We start from the raw sequence: 15431 nt of genomic DNA, 5'->3' as shown, positions 1-15431 counted from the left end.
GATGTGATTCACTAAGTCATATAGCAGCTGTAAAAATTTGAGCTTCATTTGACTTATAGATTGCTACCAGATTTCAATTCTTCCACCACTGCTACATGCTGAAAACTGCTGCACTATAGCTGATAAGATCCACTCCAAAACTGAAGTATCCCTTATCCAATTCTCATGAAATTTCTACAGCGTCTTCTATGATAATTGTACAACATGCATTCCAAATTTCAAGCCATTCCAATAAGATTTGATCACTAAGACTCAGACTTGATCTTAGCTAGCTCAGGTTTTCAATATTTGGCAGATTTCAAGTAATTGAGCTATACTTGTTCAAATTGAACCAAACTTGAAATCAACTTGATTGAATACTTTCATAAGACATATATCCATTCAATCCACTTACTAAGTATCATCTTATGAACTTATCCAACTCAAATCAATCCAAACTTGATTACTAACCATTTAATCCATTCAATCATCTTATAGCAAGCAACATTGCATATTTATCCAATTCAATCAACTCATACGCACCAAAATGAATGTGACCGACAAAGATATACCTTGGTTAGCTCATGATCATCTAATTTGCAAGCTTCAACTCATGTATTTGCAAGCCATCAAATAATCCAATAAATCACCACAACTTGAATATTTGCACTTGTATGTTATAGTACTTGGACTTCACTTATTTGACTTGGCATTGGGATAGGATAAGCACTAAGCTTCAATGCTTGACTCAATCATGTGATGAAAAATATAAGATCAATTGAATCAAGCCTCCAATGCCGATGGTACCTACACACATTCATCCACTTTTTGATGGTACCCAAACTAGTTTGGGTCCTCTCAAGTTAGGTGCAACATACTTAGGCATAGCCTTAGTATGAGTAGCGGGATGTTTTGCAATAGCAACCATAGAGGTACCATTACCATCCTTTCTAAGCATAGTATTATCATCAATTGAAATAGGCTTAGAATTATTACCTAGGGGACATGAATAAGCCATGTGTCCCCTTTCCCGGCACAAGTAGCAACTTCTCTTTGATTGAGCCTTTTCTTCCTTGCTCATGTGTTGCTTCTCATTGCCTTGCCTCTTGAGAGTTGCTTGAGCCTTCTTCTCAAGCTTGGTAGGACACTTCGAGGCAAAGTGTCCATCATCCTTGCACTCAAAGCACTTGATGTGAGCACAAGCTTTCTTCTTGTCTTGATTCTTGCTCATCATCTTGGCATCTTGGATTTGCATTGGATGCCTTGCTCTTCCACCCCTTCTTGTTTTCTTCTTCTTCTTCATCAAGTCACCGTGATGGTTGAACTTGACTTGAGCTTGGGGCTTCTTTTCTTGCTCAACTTGTGGCTTAGGTTGAGGCTCTTCTTGTTGCTTCACCAATTGCTTGGTTGGGCACATTGAGGTGAGATGACCCCAAGTGCGACACTTGAAGCACTTAACATGCTTTAGCCTCTCTTCTTCCTTCATCTTCTTGATCTTCTCAATGTTTGGGCAACCACTTGCAAGATGTCCCACTTCATGGCACCGATAGCACATGAAATGAGAAAGCTTCCTCTTTTCTTGCTTTCTTTTGCCCTTTGTCATCTTCTTCTTGAAGCCAAGGCCACATTTGTCACCATAATTTCTTTGAGTCTTCAATATATGCTCAAAGGTGACTTTTGAGTTGTAGCACCTCTCTAACTTGTTGCTCAAATTCTTCACTTCATTTTTGAGCTCATTGTTCTCCTTCAAAATGTTAGTCTCACAAGACATAGAAGTAGAACAAGCATCTAAATGTGAAGAACATGGCATAGATAATAAATCATCACAAGAGGTGGATACATGCTTCTTTCCTACATCACAAGGGTTAGTAATATCACATGATTGATCATTTGACCCAAATGATGAGCTCTCACTAGTTTTAATTTCTTCATTAGAAATCTTCTTAGTGAGAAAAGCATGATCTTTTACCAAGTTATCATGAGTAACACAAAGTTCCTCATGAACCAATTTTAGCTTCTCATGTGAACAAGTAGTAACATAAAGTAGATGCTTTTGTTGTTCACATGTGGTCTTTAGAAATGAGTTTTCATTTTTCAATTTACTTGTTTTTGCCATCTCATTTCTTAAAGCTTTTGTGAGTCTACATACAAGCTCAAAATTTGGATCATCACAATCAACAATCACACCTCCAATAGATACCTTGCCGTCACCGTGAGACATGGAGGAATGTGATGAAGTGGATGAGCTTGTAGAAGCATCACTCTCATAGCCATCATCTTCATCCTCACTTGACCATGAGGTGGAGTAATCCTCCACAACCACCATGTTGTGGTCATGCTCAACATCCTCACGTGCATCCACCTTTGGCACATCATCTTCTTTGGTGATTGCCCCATATTTCTCATTGAGATAACTCCAAATCTCATGGGCGGACTTCATATCCATGATCTCACCAAATATGTTATCTTTCATGGATGAATAGAAGATGTTAGTAGCTTGGTAGTCGAGATGTAGACATTTCTATTGTGCTTGAGTTAGATTCTCTTCATCCAACACATGAGAAAGGCCTACATCTACCATCCACCACATTTGAGGAGAAATAAACTTAAAATTGCATGTCATCCAATTTCTCCACTGTGCAAAGTGTGTGCCATCAAAAATGTGTGGACACTCAACATCTAGCCCATAAGCCGCCATCCTCTCGGGTCGGTGAAGACCACAAATGAGAGACCTAGCTCCGATACCACTTGAAGGGTCGAGATGGCGGACTAGAGGGGGGTGAATAGTCCTTTCTAAAACTTAACGCGCCGGCTAACCGAAACAAATGCGGAATTAAAACTATCGGTCTAGCCAAGACTACACCCCTCTATCTAAGTTCTCTAGCACCTTGTAAAAGATCCTAAACAAGCAAACAAGGTGCTACCTTAGCAAGAGCTCACCTAATCAATTCTAGGAGCAAGGTCACACAAACCTATGCAACTAGTACTTTGCAAACCGGGGAGCTCCTACACAACTAGTAAGCAAAAGCACAAAGCTCCTAAGCTCACTAGCGAGCTCAATAACAAGGCAACTAATGCCAAATTAGAGAGCGCAACTTACTTAGCTACACAAACTAAGCAATGTGACTAACAAGGTTACACAAACCAAATTAGTCACGCAAGGGGAACTACTTCTAGCCACACAAGCAAGAAGGTAACTAGCAAGCTACACAAGCTAACTAATTACAAGAGCAACTACACAAGCACAAGTATATGAATGTAAGAACAAGCTTGTGTTAGGGACTTTGCAAACCAACGGGAAGAACAATGTTGACACGATGATTTTCTCCCGAGGTTCACTTGGTTGCCACCAAGCTACGTCCCGTTGAGACAAGCTCCAAGGTTGCCGCCGGTCTTCTTGCTAGTGGTGACCCACAAGTCACACTCTCCCACGTGGAGTGCTTACCACAAGCTCTAGCACTTGACCCGGCCGGACCACTTGTCGCTCTTCACGTCTCGCTCAACTAGAGTTGCTCTTCGCGATCCCCGCGGGGTGAGCACCGTACCCCTCACAATCTCTTCTCCGGAGCACCGCACAATCTCCTTGCGTGCTTCGACGGAGTCACAAGCCACCAAGCCGTCTAGGAGGTGGCAACCTCCAAGAGTAACAAGCACCACCGGCTTGCAACACAAACACCTAGTGCCACTCGATGCAATCTCTCAATGCAACGCACTAGAATCGCTCACTCACACAATCGGATGATCACTATCAAGTATATGTGAGTTAGAGGCTTTACTAGCACTCCCCAAGCATGGACACTAAGTCCCAAGGGTGCTCAGCACCGGCCAAGGCCGGCCACCACTTCTATTTATAGCCCCAAGGGCTAAACTAGCCGTTGCCCCTTCACTGGGCAAAAACTGGGGGCACCGGACTCACTGCAGGAGCCACCGGACGCTGGAACAGTGCGTCCTGTGCTCCAAAAACAGCCACGTGTCACTAGCCGTTTGAACTTGACCGTTGCCGCCAACGGCTAGCACACGCACGCGCGTCTGGAACAGTAGCACCGGACGCTCTGCTGCTTCACACCGGACGGTCCGGTGCTCACCGGACTCACACGCAGAGAGCAACGCAAACTTGCAGCAGCACCGGACTCTCAGCGTCCTGTGCCACCGGACGCTGGAACAGTGCGTCCTGTGCCACCGGACGCTCAGCGTCCTGTGCCAGCAGTTCAACTTGTTAGGTTGCTAACTTCTAGCTCCGAACTCCAAATTCGATGATCTTGGACATTTTGGAAAGCTTACTTAGAATACTATCCAATAAATATGAATACTCAATCCAAATCAAAATGGATCAAAGCAGTATTCCAATCTAAAAGCCATCCTAATGTCCGGAGAACACCGAAAGACTTCTCTCTCTTCTCCAAGTTGAACAAAATCAACTTCAACACCTTCTCCTTTGCAAATGTGCCAACACCATCAAGTGTACACCACCATGTGCAAGAGTGTTAGCATTTTCACAAAAATTTTCCCAAAGGAGTTAGCCTCTCAACTTGCCACGCCACTCGATCCTAACACGTATGCAAAGTTAGATCGCTCAAGTGGCACTAGATGACCGATATGCAAACAAGTTTGCCCCTCTTGATAGTACGGCCATCTATCCTAAATCCGGTCATAAACTTCTCTACACACCTATGACCGGTGAAATGGAAATGCCCTAGGTTATACCTTTGCCTTGCGCTTTCCATTCCATCTCCTCCAATGTTGATGCAACACATGCACCAACCAATCACCAAATGATATGATCCACTTCATATCATCACGCGACCGTATTGGTTCATTGATCTTGACCTCACTTGCTCTTCACCGTTGCCTCGGTCCATCGGCGCCAAGTCTTGCTCAAGCTTCACCGTCACACGCGGTCCCTCGCTTCAAAGCCTCCGACTTGCCCTTCACTCTTGCAACCGGTCCATCAAGCCAAGCCTCATCTTGATCTTCTCCACCTTGGTCACATGACTCCATGTCATGTCTCATATGCAATGAGCTCCTCCATCATATCATCACCTGTGGACTAATCTCCTGTGTATCTCACATAAACACTATTAGTCCACCTAAGTTGTCACTCAATTACCAAAACCAAACAAGGACCTTTCACACGTCCCACCCAACCTCGTAGAATCCTATTAGTCATGCCATGAATGTAGAAGCTAGCGCTTTACTTTTATGCAATAATCTGAGATAGGTTGCATGGTAGAAATGCTTGTGAGCCGTTACCTTGTCGCAACCTACTACCCTTGCTTACCCGCAGTTAGGATAGAAGCTTGCATCTTACTACCAGTATTCTACTCTGCATTATATCTGTGATGTGATGCGTGGTGGACAGTTGTTGGGTTGGTTAAGGCATGGAATGCCGATATCGGAATTTGGGGAGATCTTGGCGTGTGTTTTGAGTGTGTGGTGAGGGTTGAGTCGACCGAGCAGGAATGTACGACGAGTCTCGGGACGAGTCTTGCCGGGGAATGCTACCTGGGCGTTTCCCAAGAGAGATGCCTGTGGCGGGCACACGTGACAGGGAGAGGTCCCGGAGTGGAGTGTCTTCGTGGGACGAAGCGCCGGGATGGGAGGTGCTGTTTAGCACGGGGTGACTGGGTGTTCCGATGAGCGGGGCACCAGCCGACCCCTCGTGAAGATGTCCTGTTCGGTCCCCCTAAGGACTCATGAGTTCTGGGAACCGGTTCGTAGGAAGCCTTGCATTCCCACTCGCCTTAGCCATGGAACGGGACGGATGTACGACCAGCTAGGACGGTGCCACTACTACTAGGTTGTTAGCGGAAAGTGTAGGGAGGTACGGGCATGGGACCCACACCCTCCTAAGACAGCGTAGTGACCTTGGGGGCCCGGTACTACGTCTCACAGTCTCAGCATGCCGGTGGTACTCCGGCATGGCCCCAGTCCTGAGTGGTAGGGTGGCATCGTGTTTAGTTGGAAGGCAGCCCGGTATCAGCCTAGACGATGTACAGCGTCGATGATGGTGATCTTGTGGGTAGTGCAAACCTCTGCAGAGTTTCTGGTTGATCGATCGATACATATGCTGTCCGCGGCTATGGACCTTTCCTATGTTTCCGCTTCACTTGACTAGAGAGAGGAGTCCTTTCTATCTTCCCCTGGGTTTGTGTTGGATCCGGCGATGGCCGCTGAGGCAAGGCACGAGCGGGAGTCGTCCTTGCCGCCTAGAGAGTGAGAGTGTGGTGAGATGTGTGTGCTGGGATGGGAAAGTGTGTGTGAAAGGAGTTGGAATAAAAGTTGACTTGTTAATATAAAATTTGACTTATTCGCATAGGAAACTACAGCCATATATTAGGTCTTTCGATTCATCCCCTTGCATTCCACCTACCACAAAGCTTCGCAAAAAGCATAGGGTGGGAGCCAGTGGCCAGTACAAATCGTACTGATACTTTGGCAGCAGGTTCTGAGCCTGAGTACGACTACGCGGGCGACGATTGGGAGGAGTAGGTGTCTCATCCTACGCTCAAGTTTGGAGGATCCGGAGTTCGCGCCTTCGCTATCTACCCGATGTTGTTCCGTATGCTGTGTGTGTGAGTTTGATTCCGCCAAGTGGCGATGTAATAATGAGTAAACCCCTCTTGTACTCTCTTTTGTTCGTGTATGACTTGTATAACAGCTGAAATTCGAGTATTTCGAATTGACTCCTTCGCGCGTTAATTCGTTTTACAATTCGAATCTGGGGATTTCCCTTCGTGGAAATCTGGATCGTTTCACTAGTGGTACTATTACACAAAGCTAAGATATAGTGATGGTTATGATCTACTATGTTAATGGCAACAGCCTGGGTCTAGAGTAACCAAAGTCCTCCAGACTGACCCTGAGCTGGAACTATGAAGGCATCGGATATGCTGAAACGATTAATAATAGAAGTACGTGTAATAGAACTATTCTTAGTTTCAGATAGAAAACAGACCTCGGCTCTTGTCGAAGTTAAAAGGCGATGAAGGTGTTGCATCTTTGAATTACGCAGGGCCCTCCTAATCCCTGGCAGTTCCAAGCCAGGAGATTCATTGTCCACCCTGTAGTAGCCTGAGGAACACTCCAAGCGGGATTATGAGTAGCCGTCTGAGCATTTATGGATGGTGCTATGGGACAGGACAACACAGATGTAATAGGGGCGGTGGTAGTCTCTGGTTGGGTGGAAAGAACACGGGGAGGATCAGGAGGAGCGGCAGGAGGAGGAGGATCTGGGGGCACATCCTCCATGGGAGATGGGAGCGGGGAGACAGGACCTTCACTGACCGAGGCAGAAATTGGAAAAATGAAGCGAGCAGAGGCAAGAAATCCAGAACCAGCTACCTCATCGATCGGATACAACATGAGAAAGGAGGAAGGAGAGGCCTTTGACAAGCAGATCCACCGCAGAGGAGGACCAGGGAGAGATGAATCAGCAAACAAAAACTCGATTGAGGCTAGAGAAGAAGGGGCAAAAAAAAACGATCTACACACGCTGGGGGAAGAAAAAGAAAACAACAAAACAAGAGGATTGGGAGAGGGAGAAGGAACAGAAGACGATGCCAGAGGAGCAGCGGCGACGGCCTGAGGAACAGCCGGCACAGAGGAACCCACCGATGGAATCAGGTGAAGACTGCGAGAACAAACAGATCGAAAGCAGGGAGCCTCAGATCGAACAGAACAGGGGGATTGAGGCAGGGGATCTGGAATTACTGAGGGATGGATAGGAGAGAAGGTGGCTTACGGCATACGCCCGCTACTACTCAGAGCCTTCAGGATTTAAGCGTTTTTTTCGTGGTCTGTACTCCGTTTGGATCCTCTCCTCTTCATCCCTTCCTTTTACCCTTGCCGTTTGCTCCAGTGCATTGCTCCTTGCAATGCTCAGCATGTGTTATTTTTAGTTCAGTAATGTAACTTCTCACAAGTCACAACTATCTTAGGCCTTTAGTTCTCAAAATTGCAAAATGAGCACTGTAGTATTTTCGTTTATTTGACAAATATTGTTCAATCATAGACTAAGTAGGCTCAAAAGATTCATTTCGCAAATTACAGGTAAACTATGTAATTAGTTATTTCTTTTATCTATATTTAATGCTCCATGCATATAACACAAGATTCGATGTGACGAGAAATGTGAAAAAATTTGCAAATTTTTTTGGAAACTAAACAATGCCTTACTTATCCTCTCTCCTTAAAAAAATATGGAGCGACCGTCCTCTGAACTCTGGAGAGCCAAATATGTAATTGTTCCTTCTCAAAAAAAAATGTTATTTTCCTTCTCAAAAAAATGTTATATCGTTTCAAAGAAAAAATAGGGAAAAGTAGGCAAGAAAAATAGCAAAGGGAAAGAAAAAAAAAGCAACGATCAATAGTCAGCGACTTTGCAAGGATATAAATAGTTAGTGATATATTCCCTCCATATCCATATCAGTTGATGTTTAATACATAATTGTGCTTACCAAAGAGTCGTTAATTAGAGGGTATTTTTCCTTGTCTGTCCCTATTAAATGAGGTTGCGAGTGCATTTTATACAAGAAATAATAAAGGCTCACATGGCTAATGCAACGAGGCTTGTGGCCGCAGTGCAAAGGTCCCCGGTTTGATACAGATCCCCATGAGTGAGACTCTGCCCATAACATAGTTGACAAATCCAAGATGTGATCCGGCATGTAAATGGGGTTCTAATATATATTGGTTGTGCTTGAAAGGCAGTAATGAATCAATTGACTAATCCAATTCTAATATCTTGATTTCGAGAAGCAATGCATCATGAACCAATATATATATCCCCTGCTAATACACGACCAATTAGTATTTGGATAAAAAGTTTTTCCGTCATCCCATTTTGAGGACTCACAAAAATACCTTGAATAGTACCACAATCTCTTCTACGCACAATAATATGTTGAAGTGGGATAATTTTTAGCTGCACGACACCTGGGCAGCGTGATTAATTACGGGGTAAAGCAGAGCAGTCACGATCACAACGGGCAGCGATGGGCAGGGGCAATCGCACCATATTCTACTCCGCGGCCGCACAACGTTAACCTTTGCGAAGTCGATTTAGTCGCCCATACGGGGGAGTAAATATAAGGGCACAGGAAAGCTATGTATTCCTGTCATTCCTTCTTATCTGTCATTCTCACTTTCCAAAAAAAATCAAACGTACTTAATTTTAACCAAATATAGATAAAAATTAATATTTATGGTATATTATTAGTTTATTTATTATATTTTCATAATTAATTTGTCTGGAGATATATATTTTATATAAATCTGATTAAAGTTAAAAAAGTTTGACTTGCTTCGACAAATATAAAGGAATAGAGAGTATGTATGTTATAGTGAGTATTTTCATTTTATGCTACGCAACATTTGTCAGATAAGAAATCTTACATGTCTTAGGTTGATTTGCATAAACGCCCATGCAACGCCAGGAGAATTTCTGCAATTTTGTTTCATAAATCTTTTTCATTAGCTTATATACTCATGAAATCACTGCCTGTTTCGTCATTGTCAGGTTGGCGCTTTGCTTGATTCTTTATTTTCCTTGTATGGTTCTTATATAGGCAATAGTTGACGCGCGTTTTCCTATGAAGGTTATTCATACAGGTCCTTTTAATGGAACTTATTCTTCCACTATAAATTTGGCCACATCCAAGCATGTAAAGCGACAGTTGCCACTTGGCAGAAAGCTAATATTGGATTCTTGCTTTGACAAGTTTGTTTGCCTATATATATTATTGGCATTCTTCTGGATTGGCGCATTATCATCCAGAATAGAATCTTGGATACTTTGACTCTTTTCATTTGGCATCTCATCGAATTTCACATCAACCACTTGCAACTTGCAAGAGGATACCAAGTCTAGGATGCGATCTTAATGTCAAACAGAGATCTGCTGGAGTTATGGCCCCTTGCTTTGGCAATTACAGGGTAAGATGTAGCATTTATTATCCCAATTGAAAAAGAAAACATATTATACAATAAAAAAAGGAAAATGAAGTATATATGCAAATCTTAGGGCATCCGCAGTGGTTGCACCGATTCATGAAGAGAGAGGCAGTAAAGTTGCCAGGACATGCGGACAGCCTTGTTCGCTTGGGCTTATCAGTCGATGTTTTTCTCTCACAATAAATTAGTCAACAGTACTTTCTGTCATGGCTTATCAGCTAAACAATGGCCCCATGTAGAAATAAAAAACACTTTTCTCTCTTCGCAGCCTGACCTGGTGGCCTTGTTTCCTCCAACCGGCCGAGAGGAAAGTTGGTACTTCCCTCCTTCAAAATTGTTGTTTATATTCATCAACCGTCGACTCGTGATTTTGTCAATTCATTTTCTCTCTTGTTCATGAGTCGCCTAGTGCAGTGGTTGAGTCTCGATTCATGGGTATGCTACATCAGACGATGAGTCAGTTTGCCTAGCCCACTGGAGAAGCCCTTATAGGACCAACTTATTAAAACAAAATATTTTATTTTATCAAAAGAAGAAAATAGGTTTGTGTGCCTTTGATTAAGGTGCATGTTATATGATATTTTCTTAGTATGGTGTGCAAAATATTCATTTGCAAGATTGTTCCTGCAGAGAACCTCTTTGCTCTTGCTACAAAGTTATATATTAATAACATTTTTGCATAAGTACTTTATTTTTTTCCTAACCTCAATGCTTTTAGGTTCCTAGCTATATATACTTCCCTTGCAACGAATAAGAATCACACAACAATATCACAGATAATAACAAGCCGATTAGAGCTCCTTAATTATCAATTTGATCATTGCATGAGAGCACCTCTCCAAAAAATTTGATCATTACATAATGTGAATAGGAGTTTGGATTTTGATCCAGAAATTAATGTTCCAATAGTTAAACATTGAACTCAAATAACTAATGAATACAAGCCTGCAATTACTAGTGAATACAAGCCTAGCAATTAAACGGGTCCATGGTCGTGCTTTAGTTTATGCCCAATTTTTCATCCAATTGGAAGATTTGTCATTTAGCCTCTAATTAATTAAGACAGTCCAACGAACTACAATTGTCACACAATAGAATTCCAAACGTTTCTGAAAAATATAAATATCAATAATCATGTGGCTAGTGTGCATTGACATATTGCAGATCTCCTGCATGCATTCTTATCCACTCAGAACGTACTAATTTGGCTAAGCTAGGATTTTCTTGAAAAGACTACTTGCCATCGAATATATTCTCTATGGAGGCAAAGGTCGGAGCCATGTGATGCATATTGCAACCGAGGCAAAGGTCGCACTCTCTGTGATCCGTCCTCTTGCCCACATTATAAATACTTGGTGCAGGTTTGCCTGAATGCCAAACCAATCAAGGTGCAATAAGTGATGTGCGAACAAGAGAAGAGGGGAGCCTTACATGGAGATGAGGAGCCTATCTCCCTTAGCCAAGAATGGCTTGCCTATCTCCATTATTTTGTTCATCGATGCAGGCCTAGGGATCGTCATGGATGAAATGTGGATGATGGCATCCATTCTTGGCTAAGTGAGTGATTCTCTTACACCATGCTAGGCTTACCCTCTTTCTAAATTCTCAGTTTTCCTTTGATGACAAATATAAACTAGTAGTAGTATAGGTATGTGCGGGACTGGATTGGAATTTTGCTCTGAGTGGGTGCTAAGTTGTTCAGACCAGAGTCATCACTCGTTTAGAAGCATGGTTTAAAGAACTGAATCAGGAAACTAGACGTGCATGAAGTGCCAACCAATGCAAACACCCTATTAATTAATGGGTACCTGATTCTTTTTCATATGCTTTTTTTTTTGAACATTTTTTCATATGCTGTTTCAGGAAATGCTAGTTTAGCGATTGTTATTTTCGTCTTCTTGTTTCCTTCACTATTTCAGAAGTCAGAATTGGCCACGAGCTGAGCTTCAGCATAGGGAAACCACATTTGGTAAAATTGTGTTTAATTGTTTAAATTTTGTTCCATGTAGTCATCTCCATGTTCTAGTTGAAATCTCATGTTTACAAGCTACGGGGTTGAGAATATATGTTTTTTTTTTGGGATATCGGCTTGTGTAAACCTTCATTTATTTAATATGACCAAATCCGATGTACTAGCTAAGACAGCACTAAACCTACTTTGAGCATTCACTACCTAGATCACTGCAACAGTGCCGGTTCCAAATTACACTTCAGTGCCGGATTTTGAACCGGCAGAACCATACCTTGTGGAGTTGACATCACTGTTGGTTCTAATGAACAGTGATGTGGTTTCTAAAAATGGAGCCTAAAAATAGGGAAAAAATTCTAATATCAAAAGAGGCCCCACTGAACTCAAACCTCTGACCTCCTGCTCTACACATTCGTCCCCTAACTACTCTACCTACACATTTGTTTGTGTCTAGTTAGAATAGTTATGCTAGTCATTTTATTTTTATCTAACTTTAAAATAAGTATTTGAGACCCTAAATGAATTCAAATGAAAAAGTTATCAACTATAAAGTTTTATAACTTTTCGAAATCTACAACTATCATTTTGGTAGTTTCTCCAACCGAGGTCATTTACCAAATTTGAATATCAAATTTGAGAAATTCAAACATAATTTTCCATGACAAGATGATTTTAAATTTAAACATTGTCAACTACAAGTTTCATAACTTTTTGAGATCTACAACTTTTATTTTGCTGTTTATCCGTCTGAGGTCATTTAAAAATTCAAATTTCAAATTTTTGAGAATTCAAACATAGTTTTCCTTGACAAGATGATTTCAAATCGAAAAGTTATTAACTACAAAGTTTTATAACTTTCTGAGACTATGACTTACATTTTGGGAGTTTCTTCATTTGTTTAGAAAATTTAAATTTTAAATTAAATTTGAGAAATTCAAATTTAATTAACGTTCATAAGTTGATTTTAAATGAAAAAGTTGTCAAATATAATGTTTCAAAAAATTTCAAGATCTATAACTTTCATTTTAGAAGTTTCTTCATCCAAGACTGTTGTAGTAACATTGTTCATAAATCTTACGTCTTACATATCTCTCTTATAATTTATGGAACTACAAGAGATATGTAAATTTTGTGAACAATGTTACTACCACAATCTCAGATGAGCAAATAACTAAAATAAAAACTGTAAATCTTGATGAGTTTTCTATAAGTTTTATGTTCATGACTTTTTCAGCAAAAGTCATTTAATATTTCAAAATCACGATTGAAGTTGTCTTTTTCTGAATTTCAAAATTCAAATAGACAAAACATGGTCACATAAAAAGATGGACATAATAATAGCTTTAAAAACAAAATAAACTGATAGAGCATGATTTTAAAAAATTTTAGAAAAAAATCATCAAATTTGAAGTTAGTATGAGGAAGAAAAACTTGGTACAAATTTTAATCAGAGGTTAAAAAGATAAATGAGTATTTTTTTTAATAACATCACAAAATAATTTCAAATAGAATTTTGAAGCATTAATAATTTGAAATGAAAAAGTTGACATTAAAAAGTTGTATAACTTTTTGAGATCTAATATTTTCATGTTAGTAGTTTCTCTATTCGAGGTCATTAAATTCTAAATTTTAAATGTTTAGATATCTAAACAATCTTAAATTAAAAAAGTTTGTACTACAAAGTTGTAGATCTCGTCGAGTACTACAAATTTGATATAAAGTTTATCTTTGTCGGACATCATATGAGAAAGTTATGAAGTTTTTTGTATATCACTGGTGCAAGCCACAAATCGATAGTGATAATATTAATGTCAGTTCTGGGTTAAACCCGGTAGTGATGACCCTATATCGCTGCCGGTTTGTGGCTTAAACTGATAGTGATATGAACCGATGGTGAAAACCCAATTTTTACTTACGGTTGGCTCTATCACTGCCAGTTTAACCCAAAAAATGATAGTGTTGTGCCGGGAAGCACTATCACTCTCGACTTTTAAAAATTCAGCAGTGGTGCAGCCGGCAGTGAAGACCAAATCTATAGTAGTGATTGTTAAGCCTAAATAAGAGCATATGAAGGCAATCAAACACGAACAAACTGCATTGTACAAGTCTAGATATAGGTTTATACAAGCAACAAATTAGATTGATCCTTATTGGCTCAAGTTTTCTATAGGATTAAGGAAAATACTAGCATAATAAGCACTACATCATCTACACCTCAGAATGCGATAAGACACCATTTGCTAAATGATGTTAATCTACAGCTTTTTTTTTGTCAGCTCATACAAGCACTACGGGCCTATTTGGTTGCTGACCTTACAAGAAAATGCCTAGACAATAAAATCAGACCACAAGGCGCTCGAAAATAGAGGGTCTAGATTACTACTGACAAGACAAAGTTGTCGACCGGTGTTGGGCGAAAAAAACTTAATGCAGAAATGAGCTATGATAACTATGAAACCTTTTTTTTTGGGGGGGGGGGGGGGGAGGGGGCATATGGTAACCTAAAATAGGCCTAGTACGTTTTGTGTGCACCTGCAATGTGTCATCATTGATGGAAATCATATAGGTACTTGTGTTAAAACCATCAGTATTGCAATGTCTTGGCTAAAATGGGTCTAGTACATTTTGTGTGCACCTGCGGTGTATTAGCGTGAATGGAAATCACAAGTATTTGTGTTAAAACCATCACTTTCGCAATGTGTTGGCTAAAATGGGCCTAGTACGTTTTATGTGCACCTGCGGTGTATTAGCATGGATGAAAATCATAAGTACTTGTGTTAAAACCATCAGTATCGCAATGTGTTGGCTAAAATGGACCTAGTATGTTTTGTGTGCACCTACGGTGTATTAGCGTGGATAGAAATCAGAAGAAGTCGTGTTAAAACCAATCAGTTTCGCAAATGTGTTACCTTCGATGAACTACACAACTTTTAGTAGGAACAAGTCCATGCTTTACCATCTAACTATTGTCCGATTGCTTTTGACCACGCAAGAATCCTTAACCACCGAACTATAAAAATTGAACAAATTAGGTTGTCTAGCTGATTTCAAAGATGTTTTTTTTCCTATTTTCTAAGTTACAAATGCTGATTTATTTAAAAAAAACTCATAATCAATTCATTTTAAGTTAGAAAAATAGGAAATTAGTGCTAATTTTATAAAAAAAAATAATGTATTTGTTTGTGCTGCTGCCAAAGAAGGGGCACTGCTTTGGGCCTCAAACTCGCAGCTGGTCTGGCTTGCCGTGAGCGTGGCAGAGTGCGCACCAAGGTCAGCGATGCTGAGGTCGCGTCTCGCAAAGGCGAAGAAGCAGGTGTCCTAGTGCCTCGTGCTCGTGATCTTTTCTCTTCAATCTTCCATGTTTTGTATTTGGGTTCATGACCCAACCTTATAACTAACATTCCAATTTCAAACATATGTGGCAATGAAAAATCAGGTGCGAATATATCATCCCTCCTAGTGATCATTCAAAAAAGTACAAACATGGCTACCAGCAATAAAAACTATGAACAAAAAAGGTAAAATTCCAATA

At 40.7% G+C, this 15431-nt stretch overlaps 1 long non-coding RNA gene across 1 annotated transcript; it reads left to right on the top strand.

The window, feature by feature from the left end:
* On the top strand, nt 11318-11905 carry LOC110429753. Its single transcript, XR_002446834.1, has 2 exons — nt 11318-11487; nt 11579-11905. It is a non-coding gene; the product is annotated as an uncharacterized LOC110429753 (long non-coding RNA).

Source organism: Sorghum bicolor, chromosome 8 (genome assembly GCF_000003195.3).
Source record: "Sorghum bicolor cultivar BTx623 chromosome 8, Sorghum_bicolor_NCBIv3, whole genome shotgun sequence".
Taxonomy (NCBI): domain Eukaryota; kingdom Viridiplantae; phylum Streptophyta; class Magnoliopsida; order Poales; family Poaceae; genus Sorghum; species Sorghum bicolor.
This window is presented reverse-complemented; position numbering and strand designations above follow the sequence as displayed.